The sequence below is a fragment of the Zingiber officinale genome, chromosome 1A (genome assembly GCF_018446385.1).
Source record: "Zingiber officinale cultivar Zhangliang chromosome 1A, Zo_v1.1, whole genome shotgun sequence".
Taxonomy (NCBI): Eukaryota; Viridiplantae; Streptophyta; class Magnoliopsida; order Zingiberales; family Zingiberaceae; genus Zingiber; species Zingiber officinale.
Genome location: NC_055987.1, coordinates 146,676,170 through 146,698,737, shown reverse-complemented (window position 1 = coordinate 146,698,737; position 22,568 = coordinate 146,676,170).

The following is a 22,568-nucleotide window of genomic DNA, read 5'->3' as shown; positions in this document are numbered from 1 at the left end:
GCCCGGCCGAACGACACAGGTTCTTCACCATCGAACATTTGGCTCGGATAATATGCGCCTGGCCGAACAACACGAGGTTTTCACCATCGAGCATTTGACTCGGATAATATGCCCGGCCGAACGGCTCGGGGTCTTCACCATCGACCCTATGACTCGGATAATATACGCCCGGCCGAATGACACGGGGTTTTTGACATCGAGTCTATGACTCGGATAATATACGCCCGACCGAACGACACGGGGTCTTCACCATCGAGCATTTGGCTCGGATAATATACGCCCGGCCGAACGGCACAGGGTCTTCACCATCGAGCCTATGGCTCGGATACACCATCGAGCCTATGACTCGGATAATATACGCCCGGCCGAATGACACAGGTTCTTCACCATCGAGCCTATGGCTCGGATAATATACGCCCGATCGAACGACACGGGTTCTTCACCATCGAGCTTATGGCTCGGATAATATACGCCCGACCGGCATATTGGCTCGGGTCTTCGACATTGAGCCTGTGACTCGGATCGAATCGAGCCCGTGGCTCGGATATGATGGAAACCCGTTCGATCGGCACGTGAGTCCTTGCTCGAGAAACTATGATAATTTCTATGAATGAAAAAAGAATATAACTAAAAAACTGACCTGCCGAACAGCAGAAAAATCTGACTCAATTTCTCGACTCCCGAATATCCGTGGAGTGAGGAGGATACAATATACTCGTCGAAACCCCTCAAAGTCATGAGTAGGGCGGAACATTTCGGGTCGTCCGTCTTCTGTATATTGATGCGAAGTGATTGTGTTGTCGAACTTACCCAGATAGTCGTCCAGGTCGGTGTTTCCATTATATTCCCCGATCACCGGGGGCGCGTAATGCCTTGGCAGTGGATCACGCAGGATGGTCTCGAAAAACTGCATATTGATCCACTCGGGGGGCGAGTCTGTCTTTGGTTAATTGTCTTTTCTATTGTCCCGCTCGAGGGCTTCGTCTGACGAAGATCCTTGGTCGAGGTTGGCTTGCGCGACCTCTGACGACGATTGGGATACAGAGCCCAATGAAGTGGTATCGGGGCGGGCGACGCCCCCACCTGGGTGCCGGTCGACCCCTTATTTTGCCCCCATATTGAGAGCTGCTCCGGCCGCTCTTCGTATTCCGATCGGCCCCCCGATGCTGATATCGCCTGCTGCGTTGCCCGCTTAGCCTGAGCTTTCTGCTGCTGCTCAACCATCTTTGCGGCCCACGCTTGCCTGAGTGCTTCGAGCTCTTCTGGGGAGAGCGTCACCATGAGTTGGCGTCCAGCTTCTTCCATCGTCTCCGCTCGGATTCAGGTGCGTTCCCACAGACGGCGCCAATTTGATCCTGTCCGAGCGCTGAGTCGACGGACGCTGGGGACGTGGCACGCTCCGCTGTCTCCGACTGGTGGCGTAGATCCCCGGCGAACCTGCAAAGAAGCCGAGCCGGGAGGGGTTTCCCGGCGACGGCCCTCCGACGCTCAAGTCAGGCAACGAGAGAGGCAGCGTAATGTGGCTACAGTAAATAGTTGCGCATACCTTCATCGACGTCTAGGGATCCTTATATAGGATCCCGGGGAGGCGCAGACACGCTTCTCAATGCGTGCACGCTTCCCCAAACATACCTTAACAAGCCCGTGTCAGAAAAGTGCCTCTGATGCCATTCCGCAATCGTCCGAGCATATCCCGGATGTGACGGTGGAAGCTTCCACCGTATGATCCTGTGTACGGCTCGACCGCCAACTCTGCTGCTTGTCAGCGGCATATGTCTCGAGGATGATGTTATCCCCTGTCTCCTTTGTCCTCTTGTGCTTTCTGTCTGTTCCAGGGCCGAGCGGTTAAGCCGCTCGACAGGCATATAACTCCTGCCTCGGTCGTATGCTCGGATGAGACTGCTCCTGCCTGTGTTGCCTTGTGCACCGGTCGAACGGGGAGGGGGGGTTCACAGCCAGAAACCTTTTTACCTTGAGCATCGGAAACCCGACCCCCAGTCGGGTTGTCTTTCATTCGGCTCAGGGGGATTCACAGCCGGTCGGCCCTCTTCATCCGGTCATTCAGCCTGCTTCGCCCGGTCGGTCGGGTCTCAGGGTTGAATCTCTCGACCTTTGACCTCCACGTGTCGTTGACCTCCCGCCAACGAGGGTCCCCCGTCCTTATCATCGGATCAGTCATGTAGATAGATCTATTGAACGTTACAAAATTCATCTTATTACTAAATACTTTCAACAATCAGGTATTGAGTTCAATGATTCTTTTAGTCCAATCGTTAAAATTATAACTATCAAATTGTTACTATTTATAGTTATTAGCTCTAATTGACTGATACGACAATTAGATGTTTCCAATACTTTTCTTTATGGACATCTTGAAGAAATTATTTTTATAGAGTAACTACCTACCTCTATTATATTTATTACTATGTTTATAATTATATGTTATATTTAATCTTTCTATTATTATTTAAATAATTTGTATAAATAAATTTATTAACTTTAGTAAATAATAAATGAATTAATTCTTTATGCTTTTGATAAGAGATATTAGCTTTTATATATATATATATATATATATAATAGGTTCATATGTGAAATTGTCACATCAACGGCCCCTAGATATAATAGGTCCATATGGGAGTACATGATGTGAGAGGGGCACAGCGTTAACATCATTCCCCTAATTAATATCATGCGAAAGTCGTTGCAAGTCACATTTGCTATTATTAGTCTTGTTTGTGATAGTTGCTAGTAGTCCCATGTTGAAATTGTAACTATCAGGAATGGTTGGATCTGTAAATCGGAGGGGTCCAGCTTTATTGGGATATCCCAATCAAAATGTTCATGTGGCTCGAGCGTGCCATATTGAGAACATTCTTGGTCAAGGATGCTCCTGTAGCATAGCGCATGATTGAAGGCCTACATGGTATTTTTGAGGATGTTTTTAAAGTGAGTGTACGATTAAAATCCTGTGTTATTTTTCTGGAGATGTTCTCAAAGAGGGTGCACGGCTTAAGTCTTATATGATCTTCCTAGGGATGCTCCTAAGAGGAAATGTTCCAAAAATGAGCGCACGGTTGAAGTCACATATGATCTTTCCGGGGATGTCTTGAGTAGAGATATTTTTAAAATGAGTGTAGGAGTTTTGTATAGTCTTTTTGGGAATTTTTTTTGAGTGAAGATATTCCTAAAGTGATATGCTACCGAGCCACTTCACCTTTGTATTTGTTTGCACAAACATTCAAGCATGTGCTCGTCAAATATGTGCCTATTCTGTCAGCCGAGGTAGATTAACTTCTCGAACGATGCACTTCTCATATGGTTGATATCTTGACTCAAGGTATATCATACATTAATATAAAATTAAGGGTGAAAAAAATTCGATTCAACTTAATTAACGAATCAAACCATCTGAATTTAAAAATCCAGTTTGATCTTATTAGAATTTTATTTTATCTTTTTAAAAATGATTATTTTAAATAATTTAGTTTGTTTTCAATTTTAAAACTGATATAAATCGAAATTTTCAATTGAACCGAGCTTAAATCACTACATTAATTTGTTGTATCCTCAACCCTCCCCTCCTCCCATCTCTCTTGCCACCGAATGCCTGCGACTCCGTGTCTCCGTCGATCTGTCGTGTTCAATCCTCAATCCTCCCCTCCTCCCATAACTCTAGCCGCCCTAGCTTGAACCCGCACCCCCTTATGTTCACGTCGTAGTTGAGGTCATTGATCTTGCTCAATCCTCCCGAATCACCTCATCCTCTCTTCCTCAAAGTGAGTGTAGGAGTCATGTATAGTCTTTTCAAGGATGTTTTCCAGTGGAGATGTTCTTAAAGTGATATGTGCTGGTCCTTTTGGAGGCCGGCAAGAGGGGAGGGGTGAATTGTTCTAAAAAATAAATCAACCCTTTCTCGACTTATAACTAAATTAAGAATACTTATAATTAAAAATAAAGAGATTAATTAAATAGGAAATAGACACAAAGGAGTTACTTGGTTTGCAATCAGAAGATTGCTAATACAAAGAGAATGAAGCGCACTATCTGAAGATCTCATTCGAGCGAAGTAGCATCTTATAACGTTAACAACACACAAAGAAAGGTAGAACAAACAAAAATGGATTACAAGTTGTTGTTCAGCTTCTTGGACCAAGGCTATATTTATAGCCTTGGTCAGGGCACCTGGAAGGGGATAAAACTTTATTCATTTTCGTATAGATCATGTTTGACCGCGATATGGATAAAATCCAGGTCCGGGCACCTGGACTGGTTCTGGGCGCCCGGACCAAGAAAGTCAACAATGTTGACTTTTTCAGTCCAGGCCCTCTGCTCCGGTTCAGCTCGCCTCGATTTGGGTCTTCCGCTCTGGTTCCGCTTGCTTGGATGATCTCAGTTATCCGGAAAAGGGCTCACCCGAACCCAAGTTCAGGCCTTCTCCTTGAGCAGCATTCCTCCCCGATTTCTCGTCCCTCGAACATCGTGTACGTTCTTCTCGCCCACCAGTGCACTCTTCCGCGTCACCTCCTCCCTCGAACGCACCGAGCCTGTCGACTCTCTTCCCGTGTTGTCCTTCTTGCTAGCCGCGTCTTCCGCTCGGCTTCTTGTGCTCCTAAGCTCATGCACACTTAGACACAAGGGTTAAACCAAATAGGATCTACCTTAACTTGTTTGATCACATCAAAACAACCTTGGGGTTCCAACAATCTCCCCCTTTTTTATATGAGCAACGCAAGTTAAGCTAGGGTAAACAAATGCACGAAAAATTACAATGTAAAGATAATTAATTTTGAAAAATTAAATTATACCTCCCCCTAAACTTAATATATCCTTCTCCTCCTTTGATCACATAAAAAATGGGGTTTCTTAACAAGTCCAAGGTTAACTTTAACACTTAAAAAAAATTTGCAATAAATTAAAAAATTTCAAGTGTTAAAAAATTTTAAGTGAGAAAATTTTCAGGTTGAAAATTTTCTAATTAAGAAAATTTCTAAGTAAGAACAATTTAATTTTCTAAGTTAAAAATAAAATTTTTTTACAAAGGAATAAATAACTTAAAAATATTTTTAACAGAAATAATTTAAATATTGAATTTTTCTAAGTGAAATTTTTAGAAGAAATTTCAATAAGTGTTAAACCATTGACAAATATTGAAAGCAATTAACTATTTTATGTTTATCAGTTTGTCAATTAAATATTTAATTCAGAAATCGGCTTCCAGGCTGTGGCGAGACACTAGACCTTCTTGGTTATTGGATCATCAACCACTTCTAGACAAAGCCTCTTAATGAATTTAAATATTCAATTTTCTACCTGAAAGCCCTAAGTCTTAATTATTCTTTTAATTTAAACACGTTTTTGGAATCCAATAGAGATTCCTTGCTACAGGGTTAATCAGATATTTTCTAGGTACATAAGCTTTTGATATTTTTCTGATCTGACTTTTGTGAAACCTATAGTACCAGTTTAATCCTCTATAGTTTCTAAAAGCAGAAATATTTGAATAAGTAGAATTTCTCAAGTTTTCTATTTCTTCTTTTAATTTATCATTTTCAAGTCTTACTTTATCAAAATCTTCTATTAGACATGATTTTGCTAAAATTCTTTTTATTTCTATGTTTTCATTATTTAATTTATTATTTTTACTTTTTAATTTGTACATAGCTTTTGTCATAGATTTAATACCATAATAAAGTTGATCAGGAGGTAAGAGACATATCTCACTTACCATATCAGACTTGAAGCCTGACTCTCCCCCTACTTCACTGCATTCATCTGAAGTCACTTCCCCTTCATCGATGCTGGTTTTTGATGTACTTTGTCCTTCATAGCTCGCCATCAGTGCTAGTCTGGCATATTCTTGTATTTCGGACTCAGATGATGAACTATTGTCCCAAGTAGCTTTTAGATTCTTGTGCTTCTTGGATATCTTGACTTTATCCTTCTTGAGTTCTGGGTAATCCTCTTTTAAGTGTCCTTCATTTTGACACTGGTAGCAACGAGCCCTTCTTCTATTTCTTGGATTTTTCTTATTCTGTATTTCTTTAAATTTATTAGATCTAAAGAATTTTTTGAAATTCCTTACCATATAAGCTTCTTGATCTTCTTCTGAGTCTGACTCGGGTTCATCCTTCTTGGTTGCAGTTAGCATTATAATCTGACTTGATTCTTTTGTTGTCCCTACATATATGGTTTCATGTAATTCTAAAGTGGAAAAAAGTTCCTCTAGGGTACTTACCTCCAGGTCCTTTGAAATGTAGTAGGCATCGATTATTGAGGTCAAATCTGGGGTCCTGGGAAAGACATTGAGTGCGTAGCATATCATGTCCCGGTTGGTTACCGTTTCTCCGAGGTTTTCGAGTCAGATGATTAGTTCTTTTACCTTTGCGTGTAGATCGACTACCTTCTCACCTTTTCTAGACGGATATTTATCAGTTTGTTCCCAAGTATATCTCTCCTTGCAAGTTTGGCTTCGGATGTGCCTTTGTGGAGTTCTAGGAATTTTTCCCAGAGTTCTTTGGCTGACGAGTAGCTTCCGATGTGGTTGACTTCTTGAGGCGGCAACATGCTCAGCAAGTGATATTCCGCCCGATTATTTGCTACGGAATCATTTTGTTCTTTCTTCGTCCAAAGACTTTCTTCTTTTTCCTCTCTATTTTGATTCGTAGGAGCTTTAAAACCATATTTTATTATTAAACAAGTTTCAAAGTCTGTTTTTAAAAATACCTCCGTACGATGTTTCCAGTGTGCGAAGTCTCCCTCGAATTTTGGTGGAACGATGCTTGGTCTGGCCATTGGTTGCTTTGCTTTGGTCGACGGTTAGTTCTTCTGAAGCGTCCTTGCTCTGATACCACTTGTTGGTTCCTTTGGAGGCCGACAAGAGGGGAGGGGTGAATTGCCCTGAAAAAATAAATCAACCCTTTCTCGACTTATAACTAAATTAAGAATACTTGTAATTAAAAATAAAGAGACTAATTAAACAGGAAATAGACACAAAGGAGTTACTTGGCTTGCAATAAGAAGATTTCTATGTTGGGGTTGCAAGGTTGCAAACATAGTCCCATATTGAAAATACATGGAAAAGATCATGGTGTTGGTGCAATAGACCTCCAAGGTTTTAATGTCAAACAAATATATTTAAGTATGTTTAAGTATGGAGCTTGATCTAGGGAAGTCCTAGTTGTAGGCTAGGCAAGAGAAGTCCTAGTTAGAAGCTAGGCAAGGAGAGAAATCTCGGTATATCGTGGAAGCCAGGTGGATAGGTCTGGAAGACTTGATCCCTGGGTAGCCGAATACTGAGTCCTAGTTGTAGGCTAGGTAAGGGAAATCTCAGTATATCGTGGAAGCCAGATGGATAAGTCTGGAGGACTTGATCCCTGGGTAGCCAAATACTGAGTCTTGGTGAGTGAAGCCAAGTGGAGAAAATCCTAGGGGGTGGTAACCTTAGGTAACGAGAAGTCTTGGAGGAGTGAACTCCAAGCAAGGTTGATCGGATGGTTTTCGGTCGACCGCACGTGGTCGACCGGACTAGCAGATCTCGGTAAATCTAGGTTTAGGTTTGCCATTGTATTCTGTATTACTATTATTGCTATTGGCTAATGTAGTATTGCAGGAAAAGTCTTAGTGGATCGGGCGATCAGACACTGAGCAGGCAAAAGTCCAAACAGGTCCGGAGGACCAATATTTGGAAGGTAAGTTGAGGTATGCAACTAGAGGAGCGATAGTGAGGTCGGGTTCCTAAAGGGAACAATCTTAGGTCGCTGATCCAACTGAAGAAACCGGGAAGGTTTCCAAGTTGAGATCAAGATAGTTCTACTATCTATATTACTCTTGCATTATATTACTGTGCTAACCTTTGTTTTGCAGGAATATTGTTTAACTCTGTTTTACAGATTCGGCCTGATCGGTCGACCGAACAGGAGGATCGGTCGATCGAACCAGCTTGACTCAGACCAGAGATCAGTTCAGACCAAAGCGAAGCATAGTCCGATCGAAGCTTGATTAGTCGACCGAACCAAGGATCGATCGACTGATCCAATCAGCATTACAACATTAAAAGAAGATCTCTTGCAGATTTCAACGAACAAGGAAAAGGCTTGTTCGGTCGACCGAAAAGATGGTTCGGTCGACCGAACCATTAAAGACCAGTAAATGCAAAAGATCAAGCCAGCTTCGGACTTCAGCCAGGAAGGAAGGGAGCGGGTTCGGTCGACCGAACAGTGGGATCGATCGATCGAACCTCTAGTACACCTATAAAAAGTGCTCGAAGTCAGAAGCTCACAAGAAGAATACTGATTGACTCAAGTTCGTTTCTGCCTTGCTACTCGTGCTACAAGTCTTCATCATCTCAGCAAGCTACTTCGTCCAAAAGCACCGACCGAGGTTCAACCTTCATTAACCACTGTCAGTATATTTTGTATTGCACTTAAATTCATATAAGATAGTAGGGTTGTTTCTATCTTATATCTTTGTATCTGTAAGATCTGCTTCTTTCCGAAGGATTTCGGAAAGAAAGGTTTTAGTGCTTTGCCCATCGGTGCGGTCAAGGACCGCAGGCCTTCGAGTAGGAGTCGAGTTAGGCTCTGAACAAAGTAAACAATCTGTCTCCCTTTTACTTTCCGCTGTGCACGACTTTGATTTAAAAGATAAAGAAAAGTTTTAAAAAGACGCGATATTCACCCCCCTCTATCGCTCTAAATCGATCTATCACATGAGTTTATAAGAGAAAAGATATCTCCATTGGTATGAGGCCTTTTGGTGAGAGCCCAAGAGCAAAGTCATGAGGGTCTAGGGCCAAAGTGGGCAATATCATGCAATTGTGAAGATATCTAAATTCTTTTGGATCCTACAATTGGTATCAGAGCCCGGACTGCTAGAAGGTTTAACCGCCGACTTTGCACAAGAACTATGGTCTGATTAAGTCATGTGGGTAAAATATTGACCTCAAATAAAGAAAATGGGGGCTCCTATATTCGGATCAAGAGGACCAGATACCAGGTAGGAAGTCCTAGTTGCGACTAGGCAAGGAAGTCCTAGTAGGTCGGGTGGACCGAGGGGCAAGAAGACCTGGTGGGTCGAGGATCGGACGTGGGAAGCCTATGGTCCTTTGTTTGAGGGGGGGATTGTTGGGGTTGCAAGGTTATAAACATAGTCCCATATTGAAAACACATGGAAAATATCATGGGTTTATAAGAGAAAAGATATCTCCATTGGTATGAGGCCTTTTGGGGAGAGCCCAAGAGCAAAGTCATGAGGGCCTAGGCCCAAAGTGGACAATATCATGCAATTATGGAGATATCTAAATTCTTTTCGATCCTACATGCTATTCCAAGGAGAATGAAGCACACTATATGAAGATCTCCTTCAGGCGGAGTAGCCTCTTACAGCGTTAACAACACACAAAGAAAGGTAGAATAAACAGAAATGGATTACAAGTTGTTGTTCAGCTTCTTGGACCAAAGCTATATTTATAGCCTTGGTCGGGGCACCTTGAAGGGTTCCAGGCGCCTGGGAGGGAATAAAACTTTATCCCTTTTCGTATATATCACGTTTGACCGCGCTTTGGATAAAATCCAGGTCCGAGCGCCCGGAGGGTTCCGGGCACCCCAGACTGGTTTCGGGCACTCGGACCAAGAAAGTCAATAGTGTTGACTTTTCCAATCTGGGCCCTCTGCTCCGGTTCAACTCGCCTTGATCCGGGTCTTCCGCTATGGCTCCGCTTGCTTGGGTGATCTCGACCATCCGGAAAAGGGCTCACCCGAACCCAAGTTCCGGCCTTCTCCTCGAGCAGCCTTCCTCCCTAGTTTCTCATCTCTCGAACGTCATATACGTTCTTCTCATCCACCGGTGTACTCTTCCATGGCACCTCGTCCTTCGAACGCACTGAGCCCGTTGGCTATCTCCCCGTGCCATTCTTCTCGCTAGCCGCGTCTTCCGCTCGACTTCCCGTGCTCCTAAGCTCCTGCACACTTAGACACAAGGGTTAAAACTAACAGGACCTAACTTAACTTGTTTGATCACATAATTGATCAATCGCACGTGAGGGGGGGGGAGGGTGAATCACGTGATTTTCAAAAACTCGTATTTTTTGGTTTTGAAATCACGAGTACGCGTAGCGAAAATTAAAAGGGAGAACAACATAGGAAACCACGAGTGGATTTACTTAGTTCAGAGCCTTCGGCGACTCCTACTCCAAGACCCAGGCCCCATGGACCTATCGATGGGTAATCCACTAAAAACCTCTTCTGGTACCTTCGAAAGAGGGAATCGAGTACAGAGAAAGTTCGGAGAAGTGTAACAGACTACACTTTTCGTTTGTAAAATTTAATTACAACTAGAAATCTTGTTACCGACACTTTAGGAATTGATGTGAAAGCGCTCATGTTAGAGTCCGTCTATCTGTCACAATCGAAAGTCCTTGGAGTAGTTGTCGGATGCAGTAGCTTTATAGCAAAGTCGTAGCAGGAGCCTGGAGCAGTCGGAGCCTCGAATGGACGCGTAGTAGCTCATATATGTGTTGTTCTTGGTTGCTTGGTCGAGCCTGCTTTATATAGGCTGTGGAAGGCGCCTTCAACTGGTCAAACTCTATCCCGAATGACTCTGCTCTTATCTGTGATGACGTCCAAGTTTATCTTGTAGAAGGCGCCTTCCATGGCCATGGAAGGTGTCTTTTCACTGGAAGACGCCTTCCATAGCCATGGAGGACGCCTTCAGGCACTGTTCACCCAAAGGTAATTTCCCTCTTTTGTCTTGTAAAACAATGTTAGTTCAATAAACCTGCAAGACAAGTGTTAGTATAATTATAATTAAAGAGTAATAATTAGTTTCTGTCCTCCTTGGACTAAACCTGCAAGACAAGTGTTAATATAATTATAATTAAAGAGTAATAATTAGTTTCTGTCCTCCTTGGACTAAGAACTAGTCAAGGTCTCAGTTTAGGGATCCCAAATGGATCTAAACTGGACTGACGTTTACTGGCCCGCCAACTGGGACACATCCTCACTTGGTCACTCTCCTCTAGTGACTTACCTTAACTTACCAGTTTGCCAGACATCCGGTCAGCCCGTTGACCTGTTTGGACTTCATGTCAGCTATCCGGTCGGTCTGTTGACCTAGCTGGACTTCTTGTCAAATATCTAGTCAGCCCGTCGACCTATTTGTACTTTGTACCAGCTATCCGGTCGGTCTGTCGACCTAGCTGGATTTCATATCAACTATCCGGTCGACCCGTCGACCTAGCTGGATTTCGTACCAGCTATCCGGTCGGCCCGTTGACCTAAATGAATTTCCTACACACTTAACCAAGTGGTTAGATCACAATAAAACCTAACTTAACTTACTTGTCATTCATCAAAATCTGAGTTAGACCATTAGTACAAAACTACACCAACATATGCTACCGAGCCACTTCACCTTTTTGAATTTGTCTCTGCAAACATTCAAGTATTTGTTGATCAAACATGTGCCTAGTTGGTCGGCCCAAGTAGATTAGCTTCTCGAACGACGCCTTTGGTTGATGTCCTAGATGGAGATTCACGGTATATCATACATTAATATAAAATTAAAGGTGAGCAAAAATTTAATTAAACTAAATTAATAGATTGAACCAACTAAATTTAAAAATTTAGTTCAGTTATATTAGAATTTTATTTTATTTTTTTAAAAAATGATTATTTTGAATAATTTAGTTTGATTTCTATTTTAAAATTCAAATAAATCAAAATTTCTAATTGAACGGAGCTTAAATCACTAAACTGATCTATTTAATCCTCAACCTCCCCTCCTCCCATATCTCTCGCTATCAGATGCCTATGACACTATGTCTCCGTCGGTCCACCTATTTGATCCTCAGCCCTCCCCTCCTCCCGTAACTCTAGTTGTCTCAACTCGAACCTGCTCCCCCTTATGTTCTTACTGTAGTTGAGGCAGTTGCTCTTGCTCAATCATCCTGAATCACCTTGTCCTCTCTTCCTCAAAAGTAAGAGTGTCATTTCGGGTGGGTCAAGTCAAGTTTGGATCAAGTTGAACTTTTTTTAAAAAACCCAACCCGAGCCTGGCCTGTATTCGAATTCAACCTAAAACCCCTAAACCCGAACCCGAACCTGATCAACCTGAATCCAACTTGAATAACCCAAAAACTCAATTCAAAATGACTTCTTCTTCTTCTCCTTTTTTGACCATTTTACCTATAAGTTTTCACTTTTATCCCAATACTCCATCATTATTATACTAATATTGATATTAATATGTGATCCTGTCCGAGCGTTGAGTCGACGAAAACTGGGGGCGTGGCACTCTCTGCTGCCTTCAGGTGATCTCCGCGCTGACGTGGACCTCCGGTGAACCTGCAACAAAGCCGAGCCGGGAAGGGGTTCCCGGCGACGACCCTCCGATGCTCAAGTCAGGCAACGACGAGATGAAGCAGAGGCAAAATAACGAGACTGTGGCTACAGTAGATGAGAAAAACATACCTCCGTCGAAGTCCGGAGGTCTTTATATAGGACCCCGGAGAGGCGCACACACATTTCCCGAGGCGTGCACGCTCCTCAAAGCATACCTCAGAATGATTGTATTAGAAAAGCATGCCTGATGCCATACCGCAACTGTCCGAGCATATCTCTGCCACGACAGCGGAAACTTCCACCGTACGATCCTCTGTACAGTCCGGCCGCCGACCATACTGATTGTCGGCGGCAGGTGTCTCGAGAATGATATCACTAGCTGCCCTTTTTGTCCTCTTCTAAGTCTCTTGTCTCTTACCAGGCGGGACGGGAGTGCGATCTGGTTGACCTGCGGTTCGGCCGAGCGGATCGGCTGCTCGGTACGACAGTTCCGTTATAAGGGAGCTTGTGAGCGTCGGAAGCTCGACCCGAGGTCGAGCTATCTACATGCCGACCCGGGATTTACTCCAGCCGGTCGGCCAGGTGGCTTGCCCCCGCTTAGCTGGGACCTTGACTCCCCCGTGTCGTTGACCCCTCCCTATGTGGGCCCCTGATTCTTACCACAGGATCAATATGCATAAAATATCTTAATTTCTAAAATAAAATTTGATTTAATCCCAAAAAACTCACTAACCCTAAATTCGGGTCAACTTTGGTCAACCCGAACCCAACCTAAAAAATTTTAATCCAAAAACCTTCTAATCCAAACCTGACTCGAACCTGAAAATATCCAACCAGAACCTGATTTTTTTCATATCGACTCAGATCGAATTATCAGTTCAGATTCATTTTTGACATTCTGTGACCTATTGTTCAATATTTGGACAATATTTTGAAGTTGTAATAGAATATTCTTTTTTCTTGTGTCAGTCACTTTCATGGATAGATTTTTCATCCATTGTTAGAATCAAATGAAATTAATGGTTGATTTAAATACAAAATCATCAACTTTTTACCAAACCACGTAGGTAAGTTTTAGAAATTACCAAATCACATAGGATAGTTTTAAAATTATCAAATCACGTACTTATTTTTTATTTTACCCTTATCAGTCGACTGATGTTTTAAAGCAGTCGAATTGATTTGGTTCTATCTCAAAATTTTAGAATTTTAATCAAATCAGTCGACTAATTTTTTTTATTAATCAAAATTAATTTTAGATAAAATCAGTTGATAGACCAAACGACATCAGATTGACATGAAACTAGTTCTTATGTGTTCGTATATCTCTCTTGATTATATTCATGCTCTCAAATATCAATTTGGCGTTTGGTACATTAGTCGATTTTAGTTAAAACTAGCTGATTGAGCAAATGATCTCAGATTGACATGAAACTAATTCCTATGTATTTCTCTACCTCTCCAGATTATATTCATACACTCAAACATCAATTTGACTTAATATATTGAGAGCAATGATTTTTTGAGCATAAATATGTTTAAAAATTTTAATTCATGTTTAAAAAATTTGGTTGATGGACCAAATGATTTCGGATTGACATGAAACTAGATTTTATATGTTAGCTAGTCTCTTGATTATACACATGCCCTCAAAATTCAATTTGACCCAATATATTGAAAGCAATAATTTTTTGAACGTGAATTGAATTTTTTAAATATATTCGTGTTAAAAAAACTATTACTCTCAATATATTGGGTCAAATTGAAGTTTAAGAGCATGGATATAATCAGAAGAGGTAACGAACACATAGAAACTAGTTTCATATCAATCCGAGGTTATTTGATCCATCAGCAGATTTTGCCCAAAACTGGCTGATGGATCAAATGACATCGAATTGACATGAAACTAGACTTTATGTTTTCGACTAGTTCTCCTAATTATATATATATCCTGAAACTTTAATTTGACCCAATATGTTAAGAGCCATAATTTTTTGAACATAAATATATTTAAAAAGTTTAATTCGTTTCAAAAAATCATTGCTCTGGAGATATTGAGTCAAATTGAGGTTTGAGGGCATGACTATAATCAAGAGAGGTAGACGACCATATAGGAACTAGTTTCATGTCAATCCGAGATCATTGGTCCATCAGCCAATTTTGGGCAAAATCGATTGATGGACCAAATGATCTTGGATTGACATAAAGCTAGATCCTATGTGCTCGGCTAGTTCTCTTGATTATATTTATGCTCTCAAATATCAATTTGACTCAATATATTAAAAGCGATGATTTTTTTTTGAACATCAATATATTTAAAAATTTTAATTCATGTTTAAAAAATCATTACTCTCAATATATTAGGCCAAATTGATGTTTGAAGGCATGGATATAATTAGGAGAACTAGCCACACTCATAGACTCTAGTTTCATGTCAATCTGAAGTCGTTTGGTCCATTAGCCAAATTTTTTAAATATAAATTAAAGTTTTTAAATATTTTCATGCTCTAAAATTTATTGCTCTCAATATATTGGGTCAAATTGAAGTTTGAGGACATAGATATAATCAGGAGATCTAGTCGAACATATAGGATTTATTTTCATGTCAATCCGAGGTCGTTTAGTCCATTAACCGATTTTGTCCAAAATTGGTTGATGGATCAAATGATCTCGAATTGACATTAAACTAGTTCTTATATGTTCGTCTACATCTCTTGATTATATTCATGCTCCAAACCTCAATTTGACTTAATATCTTGAGAATAATGATTTTTCGAACATGAATTAAAATTTTCAAATACATTCATGTTTAAAAAATCATTACTCTCAATATATTTGATCAAATTGAAGTTTAAGTGCATGGATATAATTAAGAGAACTAGTCGAAAACATAAAATCTAGTTTCATATCAATCCGAGGTCATTTGTTACATTAGCCAGTTTTGGACAAAGTCGGCTGATGGATCAAACACTCTCGGATTGACATGAAACTAGTTTTTATGTATTCGTCTACCTCTTCTGCTTATATCCATGCCCTCAAACTTCAATTTGACCCAATATATTGAGAGCAATAATTTTTTGATTACGAATATATTTGAAAATTTTACTTCGCATTCAAAAAATCATTGCTCTTTATATATTGAATCAAATTGAAGTTTGAGAACATGTGTATAGTCAGGAGAACTAACCGAACATATATGATTTAGTTTTATGTCAATCTGAGGTCGTTTGGTTCATCATCTAGATTTTTTGGACACAAATTAAAATTTTCAAACATATTCATGTTTAAAAAATCATTACTCTCAATATATTAATCAAATTGATGTTTGAGAGTATGGATATAATCAGGTGAGGTAGAGGAACACATAGGAACTAATTTCATGTCAATATGAGATCATTTGGTCAATCAACTAGTTTTGCCTAAAATCGGCTAATGTACCAAACGTCAAATTGGCATTTTATGACTAATCCTATCCGAGAGTTGAGGCGATGGATGCTAGGAACGTGACACTCTTATTGACCGTGTGTAGACTCCATGCTAGAGGAACCTGCAACTACAACAACGTCAATGCCGAGCCAGGGAGGGGTTCCCTGGCGATGACCCTCCGATGCTCAAGTCAGTCTCCGGTGATGTGCAAGCAAGGAAGTGGAGTAATAGAGTAACAGCGTGGCTACAATAAAAATTAGCATACCTCCGTTGAAGCTTGAGGCCCTTTATATAGGGCTCTGGGGGTGCGCGTGCACACTCCTCGAGGCATGTATACTTCTCAAAACTTTCCTTGAAAAGACATGTCAGGAAAGTGTTCCTGACAACATACCTTAATGACCCGAGCATATCTCTGACGTGACAATGAAAGCTTTCATCGTATGATCCATTGCCTGACCATGCCACCGACCATGTCGTCTGTCGTTGGCACGAGCTCCTAGAAGAATATCACAGATCCTCCTCTTGTCCGTTACTGGGCCAAGCGGGTAAGCCATTCGGCCAACCATCAGTCGTCCAGACACTATCGTTCTCGGGTCGAGCAGGATGGCCGCTCGGCCAACTGCCCATTGTCCGAGCTCTACTTTGAATGTAATTTGCTCAGTCGTGGCTCTACTGGGCTGGTTCTGAGGTACATCCGAGCAGGGTTGGCCGCTCGACGTGTGCTCCCAGACACTTTACTGAGCGTCAGAAGCTCGGTATGTGGCCGAGCTATGATGATGTTGGGGCAGACCTTCTCTATCCCGGTCGGGCGAGTGAGTCACCAGACGGACTGATAGTACAGGGGCGTTGACCGCCCTGACTCTGACCTTTGACTTTCACTGTGGCAATGACCCTCTACCAGGTGGGCCCCTCATCACCGCATCACATGCCTCCCCCTCAAATCTAATCGAATGAGGTTGCAAGTCCGACTGACTGGACAAGAAGTCTGGGGATCTGTTGGCTGATCGGCCAGGCCACTGATGGATCCCAGTCGGTTTGCCAAAGGGTATTGGTCGGCCATGGGACCGATCCTTAAAGTCGATCGGCGCTTCGCGTATGCGGTCAACGCTATCGTCACCCGAATCTCTTGGGAATTCATGCAAATCACCATCATTAAGGCCGAGCACGCACCCATGCCTGTTAGTGGCGCTCATTAAATGCAGACCAATGGGGAGCTACCATGTGTTGTCATCGCAGTTGCTGCCTGTCTGAAGCGATAGTCACTGATACGACGTTTGGCGGTTTAAATTCTACGGTCGGATCTGCGCTTCGATTCCCGTGACCTAGATCGGACGGCTCTGGTCGGCCGAGCCCGTAGTTTATAAAGCTGTAGCATCGACTTCTCCTCTCACCTTGCTCCTTCTGGGAGAGTTTTGACGGCAATCTATGTGCATGCTGTGTGCTCCATCGATTTCTTGCATTTCATCGGTAGCGATGTTTTCCTCCTGTAAGCTTTTTTATGAATCCTCCCTCCGACCTTTTTCGCTTCTCGGTACTATCCGTGCTTGCTCTGTTTTTTGCTTGTCTTTCTTTCCCTTAGGACTCCTTTCCCTTCTCATTTTGGCCATGGCTGGCACTTCACAACTGTCAGACCCCGCTCCCGGGCTCTGGTACATTACCATGGAGACCTGGTTTGACGCGGGTGACTCTGACAGCTTCAAAAATGCCTTCGAGCTACCCTCTAACCACGAAATCATTTTGGCCTCTTCGTCCGATCGACCCAATGACCCATCGATCGACACCATATGCCTATTCCAAGACCAGTTTGTGGCTGGTCTTCGATTCCCTATCCACCCCTTCATCATCAAAGTCTATAATTACTTCCGCATTCCCCTTCCGTAGATCTTACCAAATTCTTTTCGCTTGCTGTGCGATGGCATCGTGCTGTTTCGGCTGCATGACATTCCTCTGACCCCTAAAGCCTTCCATTACTTTTACTATCCCAAGCAGCCCGAACTGGGAACCTTCCTCTTTCAGTCTCAGGGAGACCTAGTGTTTCTTTAACAAAATGTCAACCTCCAACAAATACTGGAAGGAGTACTTCTTCTATATGCGACTCCCCGAATGACCTAGCTTCCGAACCAGCTAGCAGGTCGGCCTACCACCCCAACCTGATTTGAAGAAGTACAAGAGCCGCTTAGACTACTTGCATGCTGCCTCTGTGCTGGCTGGTAAAAAATATGACATCCATAAGTTGTTGCTGGAAGATATCATGTGCATCTTCGGTATGAGCCCGATTCGCACCAAGCTCCCGAGCGGCTTAGACACGCCATTATCTGATCCTTTATTTTGAGTCGAGGTTGAGGCAACCGCTGCAAAGGAATTGGCGAGCCGATGTCTGACGCCGGTCATCTCCCATGAAGGCACGCTTGCCGAGAGCGAGGAGACGCCCACTGTGGGTGAGGGCACTACCGACCGAGCGCCTAGTATCAAAGCTACAGGAGAACTACTCCCCACCCTTGATTTGCAGCTTGCTGCTCGGACTGAGGGCTCCGAGTTTTCTGGCGATGGCGAGCCCCTCATTAGGCGTAAGAGGCGCCGAGTGGACCAGCCCTCTCGATCCGCCACCTCGGCTATGAGGGCCGCCAAGCGAGAAGGCACTGCCTCTCCTGTGGCAATCTCGGCAACGATGGAGGCCACTTCCTTCGATCGGACACCGTCCCTGGCCAAGCTGCCGCCAGAGACCCTTGTTGCACAACCGGTTGCCTTTCTGCCCCTGACCCAACGGAGGGTTTTGCACTCCAGTATCCGCCCTGCGTCCACGACCCCATCCTCCGATCTGGTGGCTTCTTCCCAGTCGACCCTGAGCGGGCGGCGATCCATGACGGCGATCCTCCACCAAACAACGGAGGATTACCTTGAGCCGAATGCCCAACCTCGCTCTCCCGAGCACAGAATCCTCATCCGCGGGCCACTCGTCGATATTTAGGAGGAAGACAGAGTGTGAGCCGCGACAATGCCCCCCGGGGCCCTTGACAACAACCACATGCAAATGCCCACCGGGATATGTATTTTATTATCCATCCATGATTTACCTCCGATCGGCGTTGATGTTTTTTTCGTTCACCTGCAGTACTGGATGGAAAGTGTATCCATGTTCCAACGGCTCACTTTTGTAGAGGACGAGCTGAAGAAGCTCAAAATCTCGAGTGGCGCATCCTCCTCCTAAGGGTCGCCTTTTACTGAGGTTGCCAAACTGAAGGTTGACTTGGAGAAGGCCAACAAGCTCCTCGAGGCCGAGCAGCAAAAGACGGCCGACCAGGAAGTTATGCTGGGTTGGCTCAACACACAGGTTAGCACTTTCGATAAGAAAATCGAGTCGGCCACGGTGAGAAAGAACTGAGTCATCGCCGATCTGGAGTTGAAAACCCAGGAGGCTCGGAATCTCGCCCAGAAGCTCAAGGAGGCTGAGGACTTTCTGGTCACCGAGGTGAGCTGCTGCTCGGCTGGAGAGGCTTCCTTACGAGGGGAGTTGAAAGCTGCTGAGGATGCTTTGGAAGCCTCCTGCTTGGCGCTAGCAACGTATCAAGAAGGTGAACTAGGCAATCTTGAAGCGCTGAAGCAGGCTTACTTCTGCTCGGACAAATTCACTGATAAGGTCGTCTAGCGGATCATCCAGATATTCGAATTAGTTATTGACGGGACGCTTCAGCAGCTTAAGTCGGATGACCATCTTCCCTCTGTGCTGACGAATAGCGTAATCAATCGCAGCAAGTTGAACGACTCGTTGCCCGATAACCTTTTTGATTACCTAGAGTGAGGTTGAGAGTCCGCATGTGAAAGATTATCTTTCTGAATGTAAGCCTGCCCGTTCGGCATGTTGGTTGCTACACTTGGATTCCATTTTCTTCCCCTGTACAAAAATTTTGTACAAGCACAAAACTTTTCCTAGCTACCCATGTGCTCTACTGAAATTAAACTTGGATTGCAAATGATGCTTAACATTATTAATCCAAGTTGCTCTTCAGAAGTTAAATTTGGATTGGAAACAAAACTTAATATTTTTACTCCAAGTTCAACCAATATGTTCTTCAGAAGTTAAACCATATTACAGAAGATGATTAAATATTTATTTCAAAGATTGGCTTCCAGGTTAGACATGGCAAAGCACTAGACCTTCTTGGGCATGGGATCATCCGTCACTTCCTAGACAAAGCTTTTCAAAGAAATTCAATGTTTAAACTTCTTACAGTAACCCTCGATTTAACTAAAGAGACCTCAATAGAAGCACAAGATCGAAACATGAAATTGAAACACAAAATCGATAACACAAAATCGATAGCCTAAAATCGATAGCCTCTTGTGTTGGTATTTCAGGATCCATTTAAAGAATATAAACTAATTATGAAGCAGAAACTAATAATTAGTTATACCTTTCTTTGAAGATTTAATAACCCCTTGATCTTCTATTATATTCCTCTCCTCCTCTTGGACATCGTGTGGGAGACGATCTACCAAGATGAAATCCACCCAAACCTTCTTCTTCCTTCCAAGCTTTCGGCCACCAAAGGGATATCACAACTAGAGAACCTCCTTTCTCTTCTTCTTCACCTCCAAGTATCCGGCCACCAATGGAACTCCAAGCTTGATGCCGCCGGTCACAAAGAAGAAGAAGAGAAGAAGAAGATGAAGGGTCGACCACCAAGGAAAGGAAGAGGAAATAGAAGATGTGTTCAACCATAAGGGACCACCTCCTCTTCTTTTATAATCCTTGGTGAATGCAAAAAAGGAAAGTTTTAAAACAAAATTAAAACTTCCTTTTAATCCTCTATCATGGCCGACCACACCCTTTTCATCAAACAAGGAAAGATTTTAAACTAAAATTAAAATCTCTCTTTTAAAATCCCTTTTGTGGATAGCTATAAAAGGAATGTTTTATAAAATTAAAATCTCTCTTTTAAATCATTTTATAGATGTCTATAAAAGGAAAGATTTTAATAATTAAAATCTCTCTTTTAAATCTCTTTTATGGATCTCTATAAAAGAAAAATTTTAACAAGATAAAAATTCCTTTTATTTCCTTTTGTGACCGATCTAAAAAAGAAAAGTTTTATAGTTAAAATCATTCTTTTAAATACTTTTTATGGATCTCTATAAAGGAAAGATTTAACAAAAATAAAACTTCCTTTTCTAATTTATGTGTGGTCGACCCCTTGCTTGGGCATCAAGCAAGGTTTGGTCGGCCCTAGCTTGGGCTCTAAGCTTGGCTTGGCCGGCCCCTTGCTTGGACATCAAGCAAGGCTTGGCCGGCCCTAGCTTAGGCTAAGAAGCTGAGCTTTGGGTGGATATAAGACTTTATATAAGAGGCTACAATAGGAACCTAGAGGAGGAATTGACTTTGGTCTCCCGATGAGCTTGAGCTTCCCGTGTTCGCCCTGAACATCCAACTCAAGTTCATCAATAATAACTCATACCACTAAAGATTTATTATTGAACTATCGCACCAATCCCAAATTCTATTATGGGCTCCTTCTTATCATGAATGCGTTACTCTCTCTGTATTTAAGATATCGAATGCCCATTAATTAAATGAGTTACTGACACTCACTTAATTAACATCTAGCTCCAAGAGTAATGTCACTCAACTTTATTGTCATGTCAAACTAAGTCCACCTAGAGGGTTTACATGACAATCATTATGAGCTCCTCAAGGGGCATCATCAACCTAGATAATTAGGACACAGTTTCCTTCTATAATCAACAACACACCATATAAATAATATTATTTTCCAACTTATCAGGCCTATTGATTTAATGAACTAAATCTCACCCGTTGATAAATTAAAGAAATAAATACTAAATATATGTGTTTATCATTATATCGGGATTAAGAGTACGTACTTCCAAAATAACAGAGGTTCTGTTCTTTTATGCAATCAGTATAAAAATAATAACCTCAAATGGTCCTGCTCAATACACTCAGAGTGTACTAGTGTAATTTTATAGTCAAAATAAACTAATACTAAATCATACTACGACCATTCCAATGGTTTGCGCTATCCATTTTGGTCGTGAGCTACTATTTATAATTTATAAAGAACTGATAACATGATCTTCTGTGTGACACCACACACCATGTTATCTACAATATAAATTAAATGAACAACTACATTTAACATAACTAAAGATATTTGACCAACGTGATTCTTATTTCAAAATAAATATTTATACAAAAAGCTAGACTTTTAGTATACATTCTAACACGGCGGCGCACTAACTTTTTTGCAATGAATGTTTGCTTGTTTAGCGAAACTTTTCTTTTTTTATAATTCTCCTTGTATGACTCTTTAACCTTTTGCGTGTGTCACCCCGAACGGACATCATCTTCGAGGACACTTGTCTAAACGATGTTTCTGTAGCTAGCCACTCGACCATATGAGTGCCATTGAAGGAATTGAGGAAGGTTCATACCTTCTCCCAGGTCTAACATCATCGCTCGCCCATCAATGAAGACCCGTGTTTAGCGTCACCACTTGATGATTTGGTGAAGTCATGGGTTTAAGGTCGTCGCTCAACCGTCGATGGAGACATGGGTTTAACGTCGCCGCTTGACGATTTGATGAAGTTGTGGGTTTAAGGTCGTTGCTCGACCCTCGATGAAGATATGAGTTTAACGTCGCCGCTTGACGATTTGACGAAGTCGTAGGTTTAAGGTCGTCATTCGACCGTCGATGGAGACATGGGTTTAACGTCGTCGCTCGACAATTTGACGAAGTCGTGAGTTTAAGGTCGCCGCTCGATCGTCGATGGAGACATGTGTAG